The sequence below is a fragment of the Periplaneta americana genome, chromosome 5 (genome assembly GCF_040183065.1).
Source record: "Periplaneta americana isolate PAMFEO1 chromosome 5, P.americana_PAMFEO1_priV1, whole genome shotgun sequence".
Classification (NCBI taxonomy): Eukaryota; Metazoa; Arthropoda; class Insecta; order Blattodea; family Blattidae; genus Periplaneta; species Periplaneta americana.
Genome location: NC_091121.1, coordinates 126783405 through 126803843, shown reverse-complemented (window position 1 = coordinate 126803843; position 20439 = coordinate 126783405). Strand labels below are relative to the sequence as shown.

Below are 20439 nucleotides of genomic sequence, written 5' to 3'. Positions count from 1 at the left end.
TTTCGATGTTGCTTGTGAAGAATGTTTTAGCATCGGCTAAAACAAAAATCTTTATCCTGTATTTAGCTGGCTTGTTCAGGATATATTGAACGAAAGAGCAACATCCCCGGAAAGATTGCAATATTTCATCCACTGTTACAAATTCACTTATGCTGTAACTGCTCTTACAATTTACCACAAATTCGTCTAAAATTGTATGTATGGCTGCAAGTTTATCACTCACCCTTCTTTCTTGTCAGGTGGTCTTGTTATCGAAACGAATGCAGCGTAAAAGAAATAGAAACCTCTTGTAGCTCATGACTGCTCTCGTTATTTGTATTCTAGAACCATCTGTTGCCCAAAGTTCAGTCACATTTGTGTGGTTTGCTTTCTTGATTCCAATGAGATAGAGCAATCCCAGTAATGCCATTATCTCACATGTTGTATCTTTTGCGTCCCTATCTCTGGAATATTCTACACTGTTCTCCTTACAATGAATATATAGATTTGTACACCTTACAATTTCATCGATCATTTCAATAGTAATAATTTTAGTGAGAGCCTCAATTTCACTTGTAACATCTCTAGCAGCAGACTTCACTTCAGAAAAAAGTTTTACAGTGTTTTTTTTTTTTAGCTTTAGTTGTTCCTGTGCAACAAGTTTTACTCCATTTGCAATTTCTGTCTTTTCTGATAAAATAATCGCTATCAGTAGAAGATCCCCTGCAGTCATCACGTGTACCAGGCTCATATTCTTGTTCAGATTGTAAATTATCGTCACTTCCTATAATGACTTCATTTTCCTCTTCTGATTCATCATCATTTTTGTTGTCAGGCTCTTCCTCGAACTCTGGATCCTCTTTGAGTAGCCAGTCAGTTTGCCGTCCGTTAGATGTGTTGCCCTACAGTATATTATTCATTGGTATCAGATGTCGAAGTCAACACTAGGAATATGTAGGTATATTTCACTAAATCGCAATGCATTATAAATAACAAGAAAATTACATATTACTTACATGGCCTGGCACACTGTGTACTTTTTACACGACAGTGACAATGCTGCAGTTCCATTTCAATATTCACTTCTTCGCTTGCAGACAGAACAACACAACTTCTCACTACATAAGCTAAAGGAATACTGAAGAAGTAGCTAGAAGCTCGCAACAGTCAGAAGCAAAGGAAGGTAGTTAAACGACTTTAATTCAAAGTTGTGTACTTTTTACACAGGCGTGCCTGCTCAAGGGTTAATGAAATCAACACTCGCCATTCACAGAAGACCAATATAACATGGCGCATTACTTACGCATTGAGGCTAGCCATCTTTCCTATGGAGCTGTAGTAGGGAATCAATAGCTCTGGCCTTCCCACAAGCTTGCGAGTGCTGCTGTCTATGAGAAAGCTGGTGCTATAAGCTTCTTGCACAGAACTCAACATGCTGAAATGACTGCCAACAGTAAATTTAATATATGGAAGAATCAGAGTGAAACCAAGTATTCTTATGCATCATTATTACGAACTTATACTGTTATTAGGTATACAGTAATAACTCACATTTTTTTGGTTAGTTCAAGCCTCAAAAGCCTCTGAAGAGCTTCACCACTGCTGTTTGCAGTGCTTTATTTGCATGTTGAACAGTCCTAAGTATTAGTCCAAAATATATTTAAAATAACTGTTTCTAATCTTTGAAAATATTTACATAACCAATTACTTTGGACTGTAATCTCTGGTTTCTGGGCAGAGTCTTGCAAAATTTCTCTAAAGTTTCATAATGTGTTCAGTAATTATTTAAAAATGCCCTATAATAGTTTCACCTTACCCTCAAGCATGTGGTAGGTAATTGTTTAAGAAGCAGCTTTTCATCACTGTCACACTTTCTCTTATTTTATTTTGAAGTTTCAGACAACGTGAGAGAAACCCCCTAAGACATAAACCCAGCATCAAAAATAATGGATCGATTCTTGATCATTAGAAATCCATGCAGTTCATTCATGTAAACGAACTACATTTGAAAAGCATTGCTTATAATTTTGTTCATTGTTAGTCATCCATCTAGGTATAATGTAGTCAACCTTACAAAGGTGTGTGGCATAGGGGTAACATATCTGCTTTCTGTACTATAGATTTGCCTGCAGGTAGAGTGAAATTATTTATATTTTGTTTTCTGATTTTAATTGTTTTATTTTAAATCTTAACTTGTATTCCTTAATAAACTTTTATGGCAGTCATGCAAAAATATTACTGCACATTACCTGTGAGCTATTAATATGTGAGACTGAACCTATATAAACAAAAATAATACTTGTTACACTTCTTAAAAAATCAAATAAATATTTATGTATTCAAAAATAAAAGCCTATAGTATAGTAGTAGTAGGTTCTTTCACTCCCTGGTGGAGCATAGGACATCAGTGAGAGATCTCCATCGGACACGATTGGAAGCAATTGCTTTGACCTCATTCCTCACTCTTCCAGTGCTCTCAACCTCTTCTCTCATAGATCTCCTCCATGTGCCTCTTTGGCATCCCATTGTTCAGGCTCCTTCGGAATTCCACTCTAATGCCTGTCTTTCAATAACCTCCCTCGGTTTCATTAACGAATATCCTAGCCACCTCCACTTGCTCCTTCTAATTTGTACTTCAATTGGATCTTCATCTGCTAATCTCCATAGATTTTTATTACTTATTATTAGTGGCCAAAAAATGTTCAAAATACTTCGCAGGCATCTTTTGACAAAGGTTTGCAATTTTGCATTGATAGCTTTATTTGAGAACCAAGTCTCTCATTCATAAAGAAGAACAGCTTTGACATTACTTCTAAAAATTTTTAATTTGGTGTTTCTGAAGATATGAAAGCTGTCTTGGCATTCTCGAATTTATCCAGAGCTCTTTGGTTTTCTTAAAATTAAGACCTGCTGAATTTGATTTTGATTGCAAACTGTTAACTTTTTCTTGCATACGATCATAACGTTGAGATAGAAGATAAATATCATCAGCATATTCCAAATCCTCAATACTCTCAAACAAGTTCCACCTAATACCCCTCACATGGTCTTTGGTTACTGAGTTCATTATATCATCTAACACCAGTATAAATAATATAGGAGATAGGGTACATTCTTGGTGCACACCACTCTTGGTGGGGACTATTATCTCACCTACAAACAACCTGCGTCAACATCTGCCCTCATTCTGCATGACATGGATCCACACTATTATGAAACAGGTCTACATTCGTAGCCACCTTCTTCTACGCATGTAGAACTCTGTCCCAGGTTCTGTAATCAGTCGCAATGATAGAATATATTAGGAAATTTATAATAGAAATTGTCCACTGCTGTGAAGTAATGGTTAGCATGCATGACTGTGAAATGAGTGGGCTCGGGTTCAAATCCTGGTAGGGACAAGTTACCTGGTTGAAATTTTTTCCGTGCTTTTCCCCTCAACCCATTAAGAGCAAATGCTGGGTAACTTTTGGCGCTGGACACCAGACTTATTTTGCTCGCATTATCACCATCCCATTCAGATGCTAGATAACCACAGTAGTTGATAAATCATGTAAAATAACCAATAAAAAATAGTAGAATTTCAGCAGTAGGAAGACTATTCTATGCACTAAATAGAAATTTTAAAAATAAAAAGAAGTTACAAACAGAACTAAATTAACAGTATATAAAACTATATCAGTAGTTTCAGACCACTTGTATCAGCCTTGAAAACTATATATTGGTTGTTCATAAAAAAAATTGATAACCAAAACCTATGTAAAGAATAGATTGATAGTAGTACCATTTCCTGTAGCAAACCGGGTTACCTGTGGTCAACTTCGAAATTTCAAATGAGAACATAGATCATTGAAGAGTACCATTGGAAACTACTTTTAAAAAGAAACAGCTTTTACTGAAAATTTTTTTTCGAACTTTTATTGTTTACTCAAAAAACAACAAAAGTGTTATCTTCTGAGAAATGCTGTATGTTGATTAAATACGTACACTTTTCATAGTAAGTGTTCAAAGTGTCCACCATCCTGTGCTAAACAGTGTTCTGATATCCTAACATCCGTGATTGTACAGAGTACTTCAGCACAGCTGACAGATCCACAGGATTCTCTAATTCTTTGTTTCATATTTTCCCTAGTTGTTGGACGAACCTAGTAGACCATGTCTTTAATTCTCCCCCACAAGAAGTGATTTCGAGCGAAGTCAGGAGATCGGGCCAGCCAAGCTACTGATCCTTCTCGTCCAATCCACTGTAGGGGAAATAACTGGTTAACAACTCACCAAGCCCTACATGAAAAGTGAACCAGACAATCGTTCTGCTGAAATCACATTGTTAACCAAAGCGCAAGGGGAACATCATGAAGCAACTGGTGCAAAATGTTTCGAAGAAAGTGTGCATACATTCTACCATTCAAGTTCTCAAAAAAGTAAGGTTCTATGACTTGGTGTTCAAGAAGGCCACACCATGTGTTGAGGCTCCACATATGTTGGTAATCCACTTCATGTAACCAGTGTGGATTAACCTGAGACCAGTGATGGGCATTGTGGAGATTCACCTGACCATTACTTTTGAAAGTTACCTCATCATTCCACAGAATTCTGAACTCGAAATCATGGTCCGGGTTTAGAAACCAGTTGCAGAAATCAACACGAGTCTGGAAGTCATGTCCCACAAGTTCCTGGTGGAGATGAAAATGGTATGGATGAAATTTATTGTCTTTGAGAATTCTAAACACTGTACTATGGTGCAATTTTGAGTCACAAGCATCCTTCTTGTGAAGTCAAGATGCTGGAAGCATTGTACAAATATAATGGATGTGCAATGGATATCTCTCTACGTAAACTTGTGCTGCATTTCTGCAATTCCGATGGCATTCTCCAAGTATCATTAACATATCGAATATTTCTTCATTTATGAATGGCATTTTCCAAATAGCAAACCCACAGGGAGACGACATGATATGGAGAATAAACAAAATTCACTGTTACTTTGCAAAATAAAAGGCAGTGGAAAGAGACTTGATTTCAAGATCTGCAGTGTTTACAGTTATCATGTGTCTACTACCGATACACTCGGTACTTGCATAAACAATGTACAGCATTTCTCAGAAGATACCATTTTTATTGTTTTGTGAGTAAACAATAAAAGGAAAAAAAAAATGTTTTGGTAAAAGTTGTCTCTTTTTAAAAGTAGTTTTCAATGGTACCTTCAATGACCTATGTTCTCATTTGAAATTTCGAAGTTGACCACAGATACTCCTACTTCAGATTTGTTATGGGAAATGGTACTACCACCAATTGATTCTGTACATAGGTTTTGGTTATCAAAATTTTTTTATGAACAACCAGTATCATATAGTTTCGAGAAAAAAAGGCTAATACGGGTGATCTGAAACACCCGGTATATGTACAATAAGGTTAAAAAAGAACGAGCCTGCAACAAATGCCTAAATTCCAGAAACAGAACAGTTCGCATGCCCGTCTTCCTGACACTCCAGTTCACAAGATGACACAATTAAATCATATAAATGTGCTATATTTTGTTATAAAATACAACTAAGAGTTGATTCTAGCTGCATCAGGGCCTCTGAAGAGTGAAATAGCAATAAAATTGATAAATACTAAATCTATCGAAATGGGGTATAAAATTTATCGAAACAAAGATGAACGAGAAAGCTACGTAATATGCTGGCTTAAAGTATGAACTATTGTAGCGTAGGTAGCTTAAGCATGATTCTAAACCAGATGGGATTGGTTGTAATAAGTTTGAATCTCCATTAGTCTTAATTTTGTACATTACAAATTTACCATAATTAAGTTTTTATAAACTCCATTTACACAAGTACCAAGTGGCGGCATCGTCTGGAAGTCATTTGAATGTTTAGTAAATAGCACAACCCCTCCCCCAGTACAACACTCCTGTCTGTTAATAAAACCGTCTGCACTTATATTTGATTTATAGCTTTTAAAACATGTTACCATTGTAAACTTAGAATTTAGTTCTATTTGTTTTAATAATGGCAATACTGAAGTGATACTGTTTACCACTCTTCAGTTCATATTGGAGTTTAGCTTTTTGCATTTTTTGTTTATCTATATTCTTGACTACAGAATGTGTTCTGGTTCGAGTCCTCATGGGAGAAGAAATTTTCTCATGAAATTTTGGATGGAACTGGTGCCCACCCAGCATCGTGATGCTCTTGGGGAGCTATGATAGGTAGAGATATTTGGTTACGAAAGCCAGCTGTAACTGCTGGGAGGATCATCGTGCTAATCCATTCTGGTTAGATGATAGTCTACCTCTTCTTCTGCATGTGGACATGAGGCCAGCAGCCGGCTGGTCGGTCATGGTCCTTTATGGACTGTCGTGCCTAGGATTCAGTCTATATTTTATATTCTTCACAGGGAGCATTGTCATTGTTGACAGTCTGTCTCATTATTGCTCTTCAGCTTGGCAGATAGAGCAGACAGACAGCAACAGCGTCAACAATTCATTGCTCTCGTTTGCATCGAGCGCAGCAAGAGAGATTGGAGTTTCTTTGACAACTGCTAAGAGGTGGACAGAATTATTTCTTGAGAATAATGAAATTTCGAATCATCCAGTTCTTGGTTGGCCGCACATCTCTACAAGGGGAAAGGATGCCATCTTAACCAGAGAAATTGAAAACTACCCTTTTCGAAGTGCCTTTGAATTGCAGATGGTGTCCAACTTTCTTGGTTGCCCACTAACCATGAGGAGACATTTTAGAGAGCATGGCATAAGGTTTCGTCGAACTGTGACGAAAGAACATTTGAAAATGGATCATGTCATGGACTGTCTAACTTATGCTACTATCCGGCAGGACTTCAACTGGAGAAATGTCATTTTCTCTGACGAGGTAGTTGTCTCCAGTAGCACTTATGGTCCTGCCCATACGATGAACACTTCATGGGATGATATCACAGGTCAGATCGTGTGAGTGTTGCAGATGTCACACACGGGGCAGGGCCTCTGGAACGCATCCATGGTCAGTTTATGACAGAAGTATATGAACACATTTTGGCAAATGTAATGAATCCTTCCACCCAAGAATGGTATCCAGACAGAACACTTGTGCTTCTAGCAAGACAACCACCCAGTACACACTACCAATCACATTTAAACATGGTTTATGAGGAGGCCTGATGTCGACCTGCTCAAATGGCTTCCAAATTCACCTGATATGAATCCGATTGAAAATGTGTGGGCTAGATTGAAAAGGATCCTATGCTCTAATTGGGGAGAACCACCTGTACAAACAGCAGACGAATTGTAGGACAGAGTACTAGATGTGTGGGACGAGGTGGCCACGGATCTAGACCTATTCCTTAATCTTGTGGACTCCATGCCTCGCAGAATGAGTGCGGTTGTTGATTCAGGTGGTTTGTTAACGAAATACTAGGCTTTTTTTTTTGTTTATGTAATGTTTTTTTTTTTTTGCATAATTTTTGTTTATTTATATTTGATGCACTTCTGATTTTTGAGGAAGCAAATAAACTATTAATTTTGTATAAGGCCAGGTCATGCCTAATAATAGCCCACGAATGATGGGCTATAATATGTTTGGAAGACGTGCATGATCAAGTTTATTAACAAATTCCGCTAGCACTTGTCATTAAAAATATAAAATGCAATAAAAAAATCAACTCTCTTGGGAAGCGAACTTACAACCTCTGATTCTGAAATCAGAAACCTTACCCTTATGCTGCACCACCTCGCAGCACTTACTGTATTGTAGATGGATCACTATCAAAGAATCAACAGGAACAAACATCACAGCATTGTCTTCAAATGCAATGAGTTTACTCATGTGACCCTGACTTAAAAGCTTTACATTTAAACTACCAAGTGTCGGCCCATTCTTTTTGAACCCTATTGTACCTTCATTAATATATGGATCTGAGTCATTGTTTATAACCTCGAAACATAGGTGCATCTTCAAGTCACTGAATTGAGGTACATGAGAACAGAAAATAAAGTCTGAAGAAATAGAATAAGGAACCAAACGTTAAGAATAGGATTAGGAGCTTCTCCACTCATAGACATAATAGAATCTTCTCAATTGCGATGGTTCGGACAAGTGGCTGGAATGAATAATAAAGGATATCCTAAAATGGTCTGGCAAACAAGAATAAAAGGAAAGAAATCCAAAGGAAGACCCTGACAAACTTGGGAGGAAGGAATACAAGTCCTCATGAGAGAAATGAGAATTGAATGGAATGTAGCAAAGCCAACTGCTCTGGGTGGAATAAGATGAAAATCTTTCCATAAACCCTCTACACCATTAGGTAAAAGAGGATCAACTAAGTAAGTAAATCAGTCAGTATCAGGTCTCTTATCTGCAGGTAAGAGATGCTAGCCCAAGGGTGCACTGTGCTGATGACCGCTGTTTTACAATATACTCCATTTCAAATGTTTCTTCTTCACAGCTCGATGACACCTTATGTCATGTCTCCTCACGTGTGGGGAACCAGGAAAGTTAGATGCCATCTTGAGTTCAGAGGCAGTTCTAAGGGGGTGATTTTCAACTTCTTTTAATTATATGTTGACATTCTCTTCACTTGTAGAGATACAATATGAGGTCGACCAGGAATTGGATGATTCACAACTTCACCATTCTCAAGAAAAAGTTTAGCCAATCTCGTAGCAGTTGACAAAAGAACTCCAATTTAACTGCCCTCAATGCAGAATAAGCTACGTGAACCAGGGTGATGGAGTTATGTATCTGACATCTTCGACAGTAATTGGTATTTATTAGACTTTGGGCATATTCTAAGAGATGTGACTACATAAATCTAAGTTATCAAGACATCAGTGGCGTAGCATGAAATTTTGAGTAGGGGAAGCTAACTCAAGTTGTCTTTCATGCAATATGAGAAAACGTATTACAAAAATACAGTCTTAAAATAAATAGTAGTCAATTTCAAGTCAGCAGTCGAAGATTGGTTGGAACATCGTAAGTAACGCCAATAAGGCATGACCTCAAATGATACGTAATAAAATATGATTTCACGGTTTACACATATCTCTAACAAATAGACACGTATACGTATAACATTAGCTCACTCCCTGTCATACTTAGAGAAATCACAATATTAGTATCATTACGTAAGTATGCGTCTGTCTTTTGGTTGTGTCCTTCATTGACAGCAAGGGAGTCGGTCATTTGTTTTTTAAATCACACTTTTGTTCGTAAGTCAGTTTTGATAATACAATTGTCTTAAAAAAATTCAAGTAAATTAGTGTCAGGAACTTATTTCGCTCATTATTTATTATATCAGCCACAATGCACACTAACACTTCAACTGAACACAACTGACGAAAAGGGATAACACGGAAACTACTTATTTTAAATGTTAAAGCTAGCTTCTTTGCGAGCCTTGCGATTAGAGTAGCTTAGGAAGGGATGGAAAATCTGCGGGGTGGATTACACAGAAGAAACCGGTCTGCTTGGAAGCTGGTGTGTGCAGGCTTCTTGTTTACTGCTGCATCACAAATCATCCTGAGCTGCCGCATCACAATATTTAATGCGTAAATATAAATTCTATTAAAATTAATAAATAATTTTCTTCATAAACTGCAGGTTTATTATGAAATTATTATTAACTGGGGAAGCTAAGCTTTTTAGCTTACATTGACGCTACGCCACTGCAAGACATACAATGGGAAATTTGTCATTTAAAAAATGAAAATAGTTGGAGACTCGAACCTTGAGCTTTTACACCATAGATCTTTGCCATAACCATGTATCCTACTGAGACTGTTAATGTCAAATTGGTAATATATATGGTTTTCATGTTTATATTCGTTTTGATTGATTTTTTTTATTCACCAATGTTATTATAATGCCTGTTATTATTCATTTGAGAAGCTTTTGTCATCTAGTCTGAAAGTTAGAATTTATGAAACAGTTATATTACTGAATAATTTCGAGGGAAAAATTGTTCCGGAGCCGGGTATCGAACCCGGGACCTTTGGTTTAACGTATCAATGCTCTACCACTGAGCTACTCGGGAACTCTAACCGACACCGATCCAATTTTTCCCTCTATATCCACAAACCTCAAAGTGGGCTGACAACCGTCAAGCAACCAACTTCGAGTGCACACTAACTCCGTGTGACTTAAATTGTGGTTTTCTGTTAACGAACAGTAACGTGTATTATGCAAATCAAGATTTTCAGGTATAACTCCCTGTAAAGTTGATTTGAATAATTTCGAGGGAAAAATTGTTCCGGAGCCGGGTATCGAACCCAGGACCTTTGGTTTAACGTACCAACGCTCTACCACTGAGCTACTCCCGAGTAGCTCAGTGGTAGAGCGTTGGTACGTTAAACCAAAGGTCCTGGGTTCGATACCCGGCTCCGGAACAATTTTTCCCTCGAAATTATTCAAATCAACTTTACAGGGAGTTATACCTGAAAATCTTGATTTGAGTTATATTACTGGTTGTTCTGTATGGTTGTGAAACTTGGACTCTCACTTTGAGAGTGGAATAGAGATTAAGGGTATTTGAGAATAAGGTTCTTAGGAAAATATTTGGGGCTAAGAGGGATGAAGTTACAGGAGAATGGAGGAAGTTACACAACACAGAAGTGCATGCATTGTATTTTTCACGTGACATAACTAGGAACATTAAATCCAGACATTTGAGATGGGTAGGGCATGTAGCACATGGGCTTATGTGAGGGCGGCAGTGAAATGAATTTCTAGGTTCCTTAAAAAGCCATAAGTAAGTAAGTAATATTATTTCACTCTTCAGAAACCTTGAAGTATCTAGAATCAATCCTCCATTCGATTTTGTAACATATTTCAGACTCTTGAACAAAATACAGAAAATTTAAATGGTTTAATTATGTGTCACCTGGTGAATTGGGACTTTGGTGAGACGAGCATGAGCAGTATTCCTTATCTGGAACTTACAAGTTGTAGGTGACCCATTCATTTTGCTACAAGAAAACATTAAGCATTTTGTTGCCCAAAGACAGCAATTTAGCTGCAGTCATATCTAAATTTCATGAATGTGCAGAATATATAAGGTGACCATATTCCTTAGAGTTGAAGCTGGGTCAAAATGGGTAACTAACGCAAGAACCCTCGCTCTGTAATTTTGCCGATCAGGTGCAAATATTATTCTACACGCAGCCATAACTGCTTCTTGCTTCATCTATGCATCTGCATTTACAGGGACATCACCTTACGAACTGAAAACGCGAATTTTATGTTTGTAAAACTGATACAACAGCGTTATATTATGTTATTAAATGCAAGAGTGGCATATCTTGCATACTAGGAATTTTACTAGTGACTCATGATAATGATGATCAGTTTTGCATTTTTTAATTTACGATGCTCTTTATTTTTTTGCTTAATGAGTTGACGTAAACTGTGTTAAAACCATTTAGGATAATGTGACTTTTTAATGAAAGTGATGGGGATAGACATAGATATAGCATTATTTATAACTTGAGACAATGAATTATGACAGCATTTACATCAGTAGTTTGATAAATACTATTCCAATCATAATTATTCAGAATAGAATAGAGTTTCAAGTACTCACCTTGAGAATAATAAAATTGAAATAGGAAATATTATTGCAACTATTATGGCAATATGCAGGTAATGATAAATTTAGTTCAAGATCAATTGAGATAGATGGGTGATAAATATCCTCAGGAACTAGAGTGTGATAGGGACCCACAATACATGGGGTATATATCATAATCATTTAAAATCTTATCTCAATTTCACTGAAAAAAAATTGATACTCATAATTTTAGAATAGTTATCCTTGGTGACTTCATTGCTCCCGGCATGGATTGGTCAACTGGTTTTAACCCTCAAACGGAGTTGTGGGGTCGTTTTCGATACCAGGCAAATTGTATACCCCTGAAATTCCTTAACCGTTGCATTCTTTCTCTTAATCTTTTGTGTACCTTTTCCTTTTGTCAAGCTTAATTCATTGGCTGTTTCGTTGACCAGCAGGTACCGTTATTTATTTCCAGTAATAGCTAAAATATTGAGTGGTATCCTTTTCGACCCCACAACTTCAGTTGTGTATCTGCACCTTGTCAATGTACAACCAACGAGTTTTCATAATGGAGTATGGCTATTAATGCGCGTAAAAGTGTATCAGTTCTCGATTCGGGTTTCCCACGCTTTGTAAACAGTGTTGTAGATGAAAGTGACGGCAGTGATGCGAGTGGATGTGAGGACTAAAATGATCCGGACTATAATTCCGCACATGACACGGATTCAGAACAGAGTGGATGAAGATGTAAACCAACCAAATGATGATTCATTGAATTTCTACGGTAAGAATGCATGCAAATGGTCGGCTATCGAACCTAATAGAAACAGAAGAACACCAGCACACAATATTGTAATGAAAGTTCCTACACTGAAAGGAAAAGCTAAAAATTTAGGGAATTCGTGCAATCCTTTACAGGCATGAGAATGTTTATTCACAGAAGACATGATTACAGAAATTGTTATACACACAAATGAGAAAATTAGTTCCTACAGCGCAAATTTTTCTGATACAACTCGTACAGAACTGAGAGACACTAATGCAGTAGAGCTGAGGGCACTTTTCGGGTTCCTGTATTACACAGCAGTTTTCAAATCAAACCATGAAAGTCTCGAGTCCATGTTTGCAACTGATGGTACTGGAAGGGATATTTTCCGTGCCATTCTTTCTGTCAGGCGAACATACATTTTGATATATTGCTTGCGTTTTTATGATTTTGCAACACGAGCAACAAGGAAGGAAATTGATCCATGTGCAGCAGTGTCGTATATTTTTCACAAAATGGTTGAAAACTCTCAGGCTTGATATAATATATGTTCTTATGCCTGTGTAGATGAGATGCTAGTAGTTTCCGTGGCCGCTGCAAATTTAGGGTTTACATGGCTAGTAAGCCGGAGAAATATGGGCTGAAAATTATGATTTTGTCTGATGCTAACACTAATTATCTCTTGAATGCATATATATGGTGGGAAAGACAGTGAAGGGATAGGTCTGACAGCACAAGAAAAAACGCTGCAGAAACCAACACAATCAATACTGAGATTAGTGAAGCCTATTTGTGGAAGTAACAAATGTTACAGCTGACAATTACTTCACACCCATGGCGTTAGTTTTCGCACTCAAAGACCGTAAACTAACTTATGTGGGGACGATGCGGCAAAACAAGAAAGACATTCCACAAGAATTTCAGGCAGACAGGAAACGTAAAGTAGGCTCAACTGAATATGGTTTCCAAAATGACCGCACATTAATTTCCCACGTGCCTAAGAAAGGAAAGTCTGTTATTTTGCTCTCTAGCATGCATCATTCAGTAGACACAGATCCTGAGACAGGCAAGCCTGAAATTATTTCCTCCTATAATAGAACAAAAGGGGGAGTAGATAGCCCTGACCAAAAGTGTATTACATATAGTAGCAGCAGACGAACCCGAACATGACCTCTGGCTATTTTCTATGCAATTCTGAATATTACTGGTGTCAATTCTTATATATTACAGACATCATTCAAGGACTATATACCCATTTCCCGCTTTGAATTCCTGAAAACGCTAGGAAGACAACTTACAGAGCCATACCTACATGAAAGGCTTGTAAATGACCGACTCCCAAAAGAACTCAGAATGATTGTTTCCAGGATTTTGAAGGAACCTCTGACAAAGATTGAAGAAACATGCGAGAAATCGAAAAGAAAACGTTGCGCGCTGTGTCCTCGTTCAAAAGAGAAGAAGACAAACCAGTACTGTGTTACTTGCGACCGTCCAGTTTGCCAGCTTGCCGATCAGTTACATGTAGAGTGTGGAGAATAAAGGAAATCCAGTTTGACAGCAAAGTATGCAACCAGACTGACATTTTTATTGTGATTACTACATTTTAATGTGATCGTTATGAAGAAAATATGATAAAATGGAACTTTATCTTTTACAATAATTTTAAATTAACTCAAAATTGTCGTACAAACTTTCGGTGTTATATTATGTTATGATCTATTGTTTTTCAAAGTTTTGCACAAATTACTAATAATTATATTGTACTCATATTAGTTATATGTCCTTAAATTATGTAAACAAACATAATAATAATTGAAATTCCTATTACATCATCTTAAAAAGTAAACAAAATTGATATTTTACCTCATTTTGTAGTGGTATCGTTTTTGACCCCACAACTCCACTTATGTCATAAAACAGTCACAACTCCGTTCGAGGGTTAATCTTAATGACATTCATTATTACTCTAAAATTAACTCCATGGATTTATATTCCTCGTCTTGCGTCCTTGGTTTAATTCAAATCAACTTTACTGTTACTAGTAAAAATTTGCTAGATTTGGTTTTTACCAATGTCTAGAATAATTACAGTGACGAATAGTAAAATAGAGACTTGGACTGTGCGAATTACCTACAGACCGAGAAAAATTACAAAAATGTCTTATCAAACACTTGGCTTCCCACTTTTTTTTTATTATAAATTGATCGATAATGAAAAATTCATCAAAGAAGGAAATATTTGCAAACTTCTTGGTATGATTAAGAGAGATGTTATGTATTACTTTTGGAAAGACTAAAAACCTCTTTGAAGAAGGTTGTAAGCTAAAAACTATTTATCAATACCAGTAAAAAAATAAAAAAATAAAAGTGTCACTAAATGATACAGTTTCAGGTCATTCCATGGTGACTAACATAACAAACTGAAATATCTATTCAAGAGCTAAGGGATTATGTACACTGAGTTTATAAATGTTAAACACTTTTAACTGTTCAATGATAACACAGGCCTGCAAAATCAATAGTCATAAAAACTTTTCTAAAAATTTGTGCAACATTTATAGTTTCTTGGGATGCTGAATCCAAAACTGAGTTCAGATTTTCTCTATCACATACAATTTTTCTGCAACATGCATTGACATTTTTAGCAATGTAAATAGCCTATAGAATTATCGAATTTAATACAGAAATGTGATGAAGTGAAACATGTCCTGTGGAAAATATCAAAGGTAGATTTTACGAAAACTATTAAATTGTTATAATTAACAACTCACATTTAGTCAAATGCTTTATACCGCCTTTTTTCTTGATGGTGAAATTCGTTTGTTACCATTCAAGAGATGTTCTTTGTGGCCAGTGTTTTTGTCCCCAATGACTGCTTCTTGCTCTGCTGTCCCATTCACAGAGGAAATATGCAAACTTGGTATCCTATACCCAGCCTGCTGACCAAGAGGCATGCAGAACTCTCTCAGATCTCCACAAATCATTCAGTTATGACCTTTATATTTTATCCTTGTAAGAACCACTTCAAGATTCTTCTAAGTTTCTTTAAGGTGTACCAAATGATCAACAGGTAATGAAGCATACTTATTGCCATTGTGCAAAAACACTGATCACTGCCTTCTGACGTCTTTTGGAGGAATCGATAAAAATCTCCAATCATTCACTTCACATTAAACTTTTGTAATACTCCTCATTTCTCGTGAAAAACAACAACTGAATAGACTACAGTGGACTATAGTGGACTTTATGTTGTCAGCAAACAGCTGGATACATTAAGAAGATTGACTGATTAAACTTTTGTATCAAACCAAGAATACCACTGCACTATACTAAGGCATCCTCTTGTGAAAAATAGGGAATCCTCTTGTGAAAAGTAGGGAATAAACTCTTCTCCACTTCTGTACCAATGACGAAATGTTTGTGTTGTCAGCAGATTCATTTCTTTTAATCTGGAGTATAAGAACTCAGCCTTTTCCTTGGGTAATCCTAAATTTCTTATTAATCATTGAGTTGAAACTGGTAAACTCTTCAGGACTTCAACTTTCTACATCACACAGTCTTCTAGATTATGTTTCTGAGACTCATCAACAGGTTAGTACAAAATTTTCCATTAGAGCACTGGATTATGAACACAACAAAATCACCAGTATGTTAATACTATAAAACCTAAAATGTAAGTTTTGTGTAATGATGGTGCGTGATGTGCCATTTTTTATGTTATTTCTGGCTTCAGCACACAAAAATACATAAAGGAGAGCTAAAATGTTTAAAAAAGTTTTTTCATCGCAGACCTGTGTAATCAAGAATGTAGTTCATGCTATGAACACTGTCAACAATGCAAAAAAAAAAAAAGATTTAATTTAATTTCCTATTAACTTTAATGTGACGAACGTAACATTTAATGCCATGCTTATTGCAATTGAAAAGTTCAGTAATGAAAAGATAATGGTGTGTATTATTCAAATTAGCACATACTTTTTCAGTAATGAATTTAATACCTAAACATTTAAAACACAAAGTCTTAAGACATGAAACAAATTATAAGGCAATAAAGAAAGTGTTGTAACTAACGTACATGACTAATGTAATATGTGCACTCTGAAATAACTCTATTAGCCCATTCACGGCCAAAGTCGACTTATGTCGATTTTGGTTTGAATGTGTAAAATTGCTAGTGTCAACCATAGTCGATTTAATGCCACTGCAAAAACGTACGTCATGTTTAAAACCCCTGGTTCAGTTAGAAGGTTAGCCCTTTAAATGCCTGGCGGTGAATGTGTTAAAATGTATCATAAGATTGTTTAATATGCTATAAATTACTTTTATAAATGTTAGAAAATGACTGAAGACATACTGGTATAATACAACTAAAATGCATAAGACCCATTTAAATTTCACCAAGAAATGTAAAAAAAATCTCTGTTAACAACTATCAAAAGATTCACTTTTTTATAACGTTTTCTTTAAAACAAGCATATCCTTTGACAAGCCATTTGAAGTAAGATCCACGTCCATTCCTCACTGAAACCTCTACTTCCTTCCAGATAATATCAATTGAAGGGTACACGGGAAAAACGATCAAGGTCCATCAAAAATCGAAATTGAGTTAATAATGCCATCTTATAGTGGAAAGGAAGTACTATCATGTGGTCTAGCTAGTAATAAGAAATCATCGTTCTTGACATTCCACTACGTCAATTTCTATTACATACACACATAACAAAGTATTAAGTGCTTAAACTTTAAAATTCATTTTTCTCGAAACTTTCTAAAATGGACCTTGATCATTATTCCCGTGTACCCTTCAATTGTGACTTCACCTGGGTAGTGCTTGCTTTCATATGACACAATATACTAATCACCCAATTTCAATGTATGAAGCAAGTTGGTGGTTCTAGAATAATTTTTCATTGAAGCTTCCAAGTTGCCCAAAGAATGGTAATGAAAAATAATAAATTAATTCTAAAAGGATATACTGTATATCCATTGGTGTTTTTATAGGTTTAGAAAAAAACATTCAATTCAATTAATAGGGAAATGTTCTGTTATAAAATGAAAAAAGTAGGAATTAGTACAAAATTTAAGGCTCTTTGTGAGCTCTCATATTATATATATTCGGTAAGTTATACTTAGTCCACCCCTGTGGAGTAACAGCCTTCTTGGCCATGAAACGAGCGGGCCCAAGTTCAAATCCTGGTCGGGACAAGTTACCTGGTTGGAATTTTTTCTGAGGTTTTTCCTCAACCACTCGAAGCAGAATTGCTGGATGACATTTGGCGTTGGACCTCGGACTCATTTCGCCTTCATTAGTATCATTGCCATTAATCATCTCAATAGTTTACAGGTCGACCGGAAAGACATGGCAGATGTGGTTCCAGGATCTGCCCATGGGAGGCGTCTGTCTGCGGGAGCTACACATATCCAGTGAAGCCGCAGGGGCTTTAATAAGCAGACTGCGGGTGATGGAGGAATGTAGCTCCCTTTGGATAGATGATGCCTTGGTGAGTTGTGGAAGCAATCGCGACATGTTCTTCTGGTTAAGGATGCAGCTGATTCAGGCACATGAATTGCGAACATATGCCATCGATCTGAGGAGGCCTTAGAATAACATCACAGGCAGGCAGAGGATCAGGTCTTCAGTCAGAACTGGATGCTGTTTCTGAATCGATACAATGACACCATGCAGTGAATCATGTGCTTGAAAGAAGCGACCCTAAGGACTTAAAGAATCTTTCCAACATAAGGAGGATGCACAATAAGCGATCCTAAGGACTTAAAGAATCTTTCCAACATAAGGAGGATACACAATAAGCCTAAGACTGCGGTGCTTGCCTGCAGACTGTCCTCTGAAAAAAAAAGTTATTCTTATGTTTTTAAAATAATAATATTAATGACGACTTTGATATTTCTTTACAATTACGCTACCAAAGAAAGGTAGTATTTAAGTACTTGGCATCTTGTCGAGTCATATGTACCTTAAATAAAACACAAATTGAGCGGCAACACCAATTTTGCAGTGGAATAAGGGTGAAAAGTTGCTGTGAAAATGGTTAGTTCAGGTTTTGGTACCAGTAAGCCTTGGATATACGCATTGTAACGAAATTGTAAAGAATTACATCAACATTCAAGGTAGAATCTGTAAATAATTTAAACAGGATTTTCTTTTAGTTAACATGATTCCTATTACTGTAATAATTAGGCCTACTGTCTTTCTTCTTTTGTATAAAGTTAGGGATATCAATGTAAAATTTAGACATATATTGTATAGTTAATTATAATGCTTAACATTTACTTTTATTATTACTACTTTTTAATAATAGACCTCTTATAGTTTTAGTTCAGATATACCAGTAATTTATATTAATTTATATCTACTTGAAAGATTAATAACTGGTTGAGTGTAAGAGAAAGCTTTATCACTGAAAGTTAAAATAAATATTATTAATATTAAGCACTCAATTCAGATGTCCAAGAGAATTACAACTTTTGACTATCGCACCAAGTGTTGTTCACTAGGTCCATAACTTAGACCTACATTGGCCACACAGTTAAGGTTACATTAGTCACACATCTGAGGTTGTTAGTCATGGCTTTTTTAGTAGAATTAACGCGAAATTTTGAAACAAGCTTTATTAATGAACTTGTTCTTTCCGTTATTGGTCTAACTTTTGTAGACTTCATTTTTCCACAATTTCACTTTTACTTTTTTCGAAACTTTGAAAAATTTCAGTTTTTCGTGACATTAGGAAAAGGATCTCTAAATTGAAAACTCATAAATCAGTAGAACCTGATGGTATCTCCAGAGACATGTTAAAATTGGGAGGGGAAGCCATAATTCCTTATCTAGTGCATGTATTTGAAATATCAATAAGCAATGGTATTGTCCTGTGAGATTGGAAAGATGCAATAATGGCGCCAATTTATAAGTCAGGGTCTCGCTCAGAGACAAAAAAATACAGACCAGTTAGCCTCACCTCTATGGTTTGCAAACAGATGGAACACTTGATTTCAGCATATCTAAGACAGCATTGGAATGATTCAAATTGGTTACATAATTGTCAGCATGGGTTTTGGGATGGCTACTCATGTGAAAATCAATTAGTATCTATATGTCAGGATTTAGCAGACGGAATAGATTCAAATAGCCAAGTAGATGCAGTGATTATTGACTTTTCACGCTCATTCGATGTAGTCCTACGCAGCATATTGTTGGTTAAACTACAGTCAGTCTCAGCTGGGGGGAATGCGTTACTGACACAGTGGGAAAAGCATGGAAAGTGTGACACTTTGTGATGGGTACTAAGAAAAGGCCCTGATAAATCCAAAGAGATTGCATATGGGTCATTCTCATGAAACCCATCACTTTTGGAATCCAAAAATGGCAACTGAAATTGTAAGGAGATTAATTTTTTGATAGGTATTGGTTAAAGGTGTGAAAAAGGTGTGAAAGATAAGTCAGGTGTGTTAGTGGCCATATCTAAATCTTCGTGTGCTATGAGAAATAAAACAAAATCAATTTTCGGGTTCCACGGTGTCTACGGTTTTAATCCGTGAATTATTCCTTTGGCTCAGTAAAGGCAATTTGATTTACACGCTGACTTGAAGTCAATACTGAAAATAAATAAGTCACAAATTATTATTCATAATAATATTAACTGATTGTTATTAGATATAATGTGATTGAGCCATATTAGAAAATGAAGTAAGTAATGAAATAAGTATTTATGTTCGCTCGCAAACATATTTAATTAATAATATGAAGTATCACTAACAGTGACAAATGCATTAATTTATATGTTTATAAATAATAATACCATATTGGATTACACTTTTTTTACTTCGTTATTTAACGACGCTATATCAACTACTCGGTTATTTAGCGTTGATGGAATTATAGTGAGATGGTATTTGGCTGGATGAGACCAGGGATTCGCCATAGATTACCTGACAGTCACCTTACGGTTGACGAAACCTTGAAAAAAAATCAACCAGGTAATCAGTCCAAGCGGGAATCGAACCCAAGCCCGAGCGAAACTCTGGATCAACAGGTAAGCACCTCAGCCAACTGAGCTATGCTGGTGACTGATTTCACTTTTTTCATGAAGATATTTAAATAGAAATAAGAAATGATTTACGGTTATAGTCATAACA

At 36.2% G+C, this 20439-nt stretch overlaps 1 protein-coding gene across 3 annotated transcripts in view; it reads left to right on the top strand.

Annotated features, from left to right (window-relative positions):
* LOC138700168 (DDB1- and CUL4-associated factor 5) overlaps positions 1 to 20439 on the top strand; it is a 159461-nt gene that overhangs the window by 25648 nt on the left and 113374 nt on the right. Inside the window, exon 1 of one of the 3 annotated variants that reach the window (XM_069826579.1) lies at positions 17771 to 17789. The exons of the other annotated variants lie outside the window; for them this stretch is intronic. The gene's annotated coding sequence lies outside the window, so the exon portion shown is untranslated. Of the gene's footprint in view, positions 1 to 17770; positions 17790 to 20439 lie in introns of those variants that run through there. 3 annotated transcript variants of the gene reach the window in all.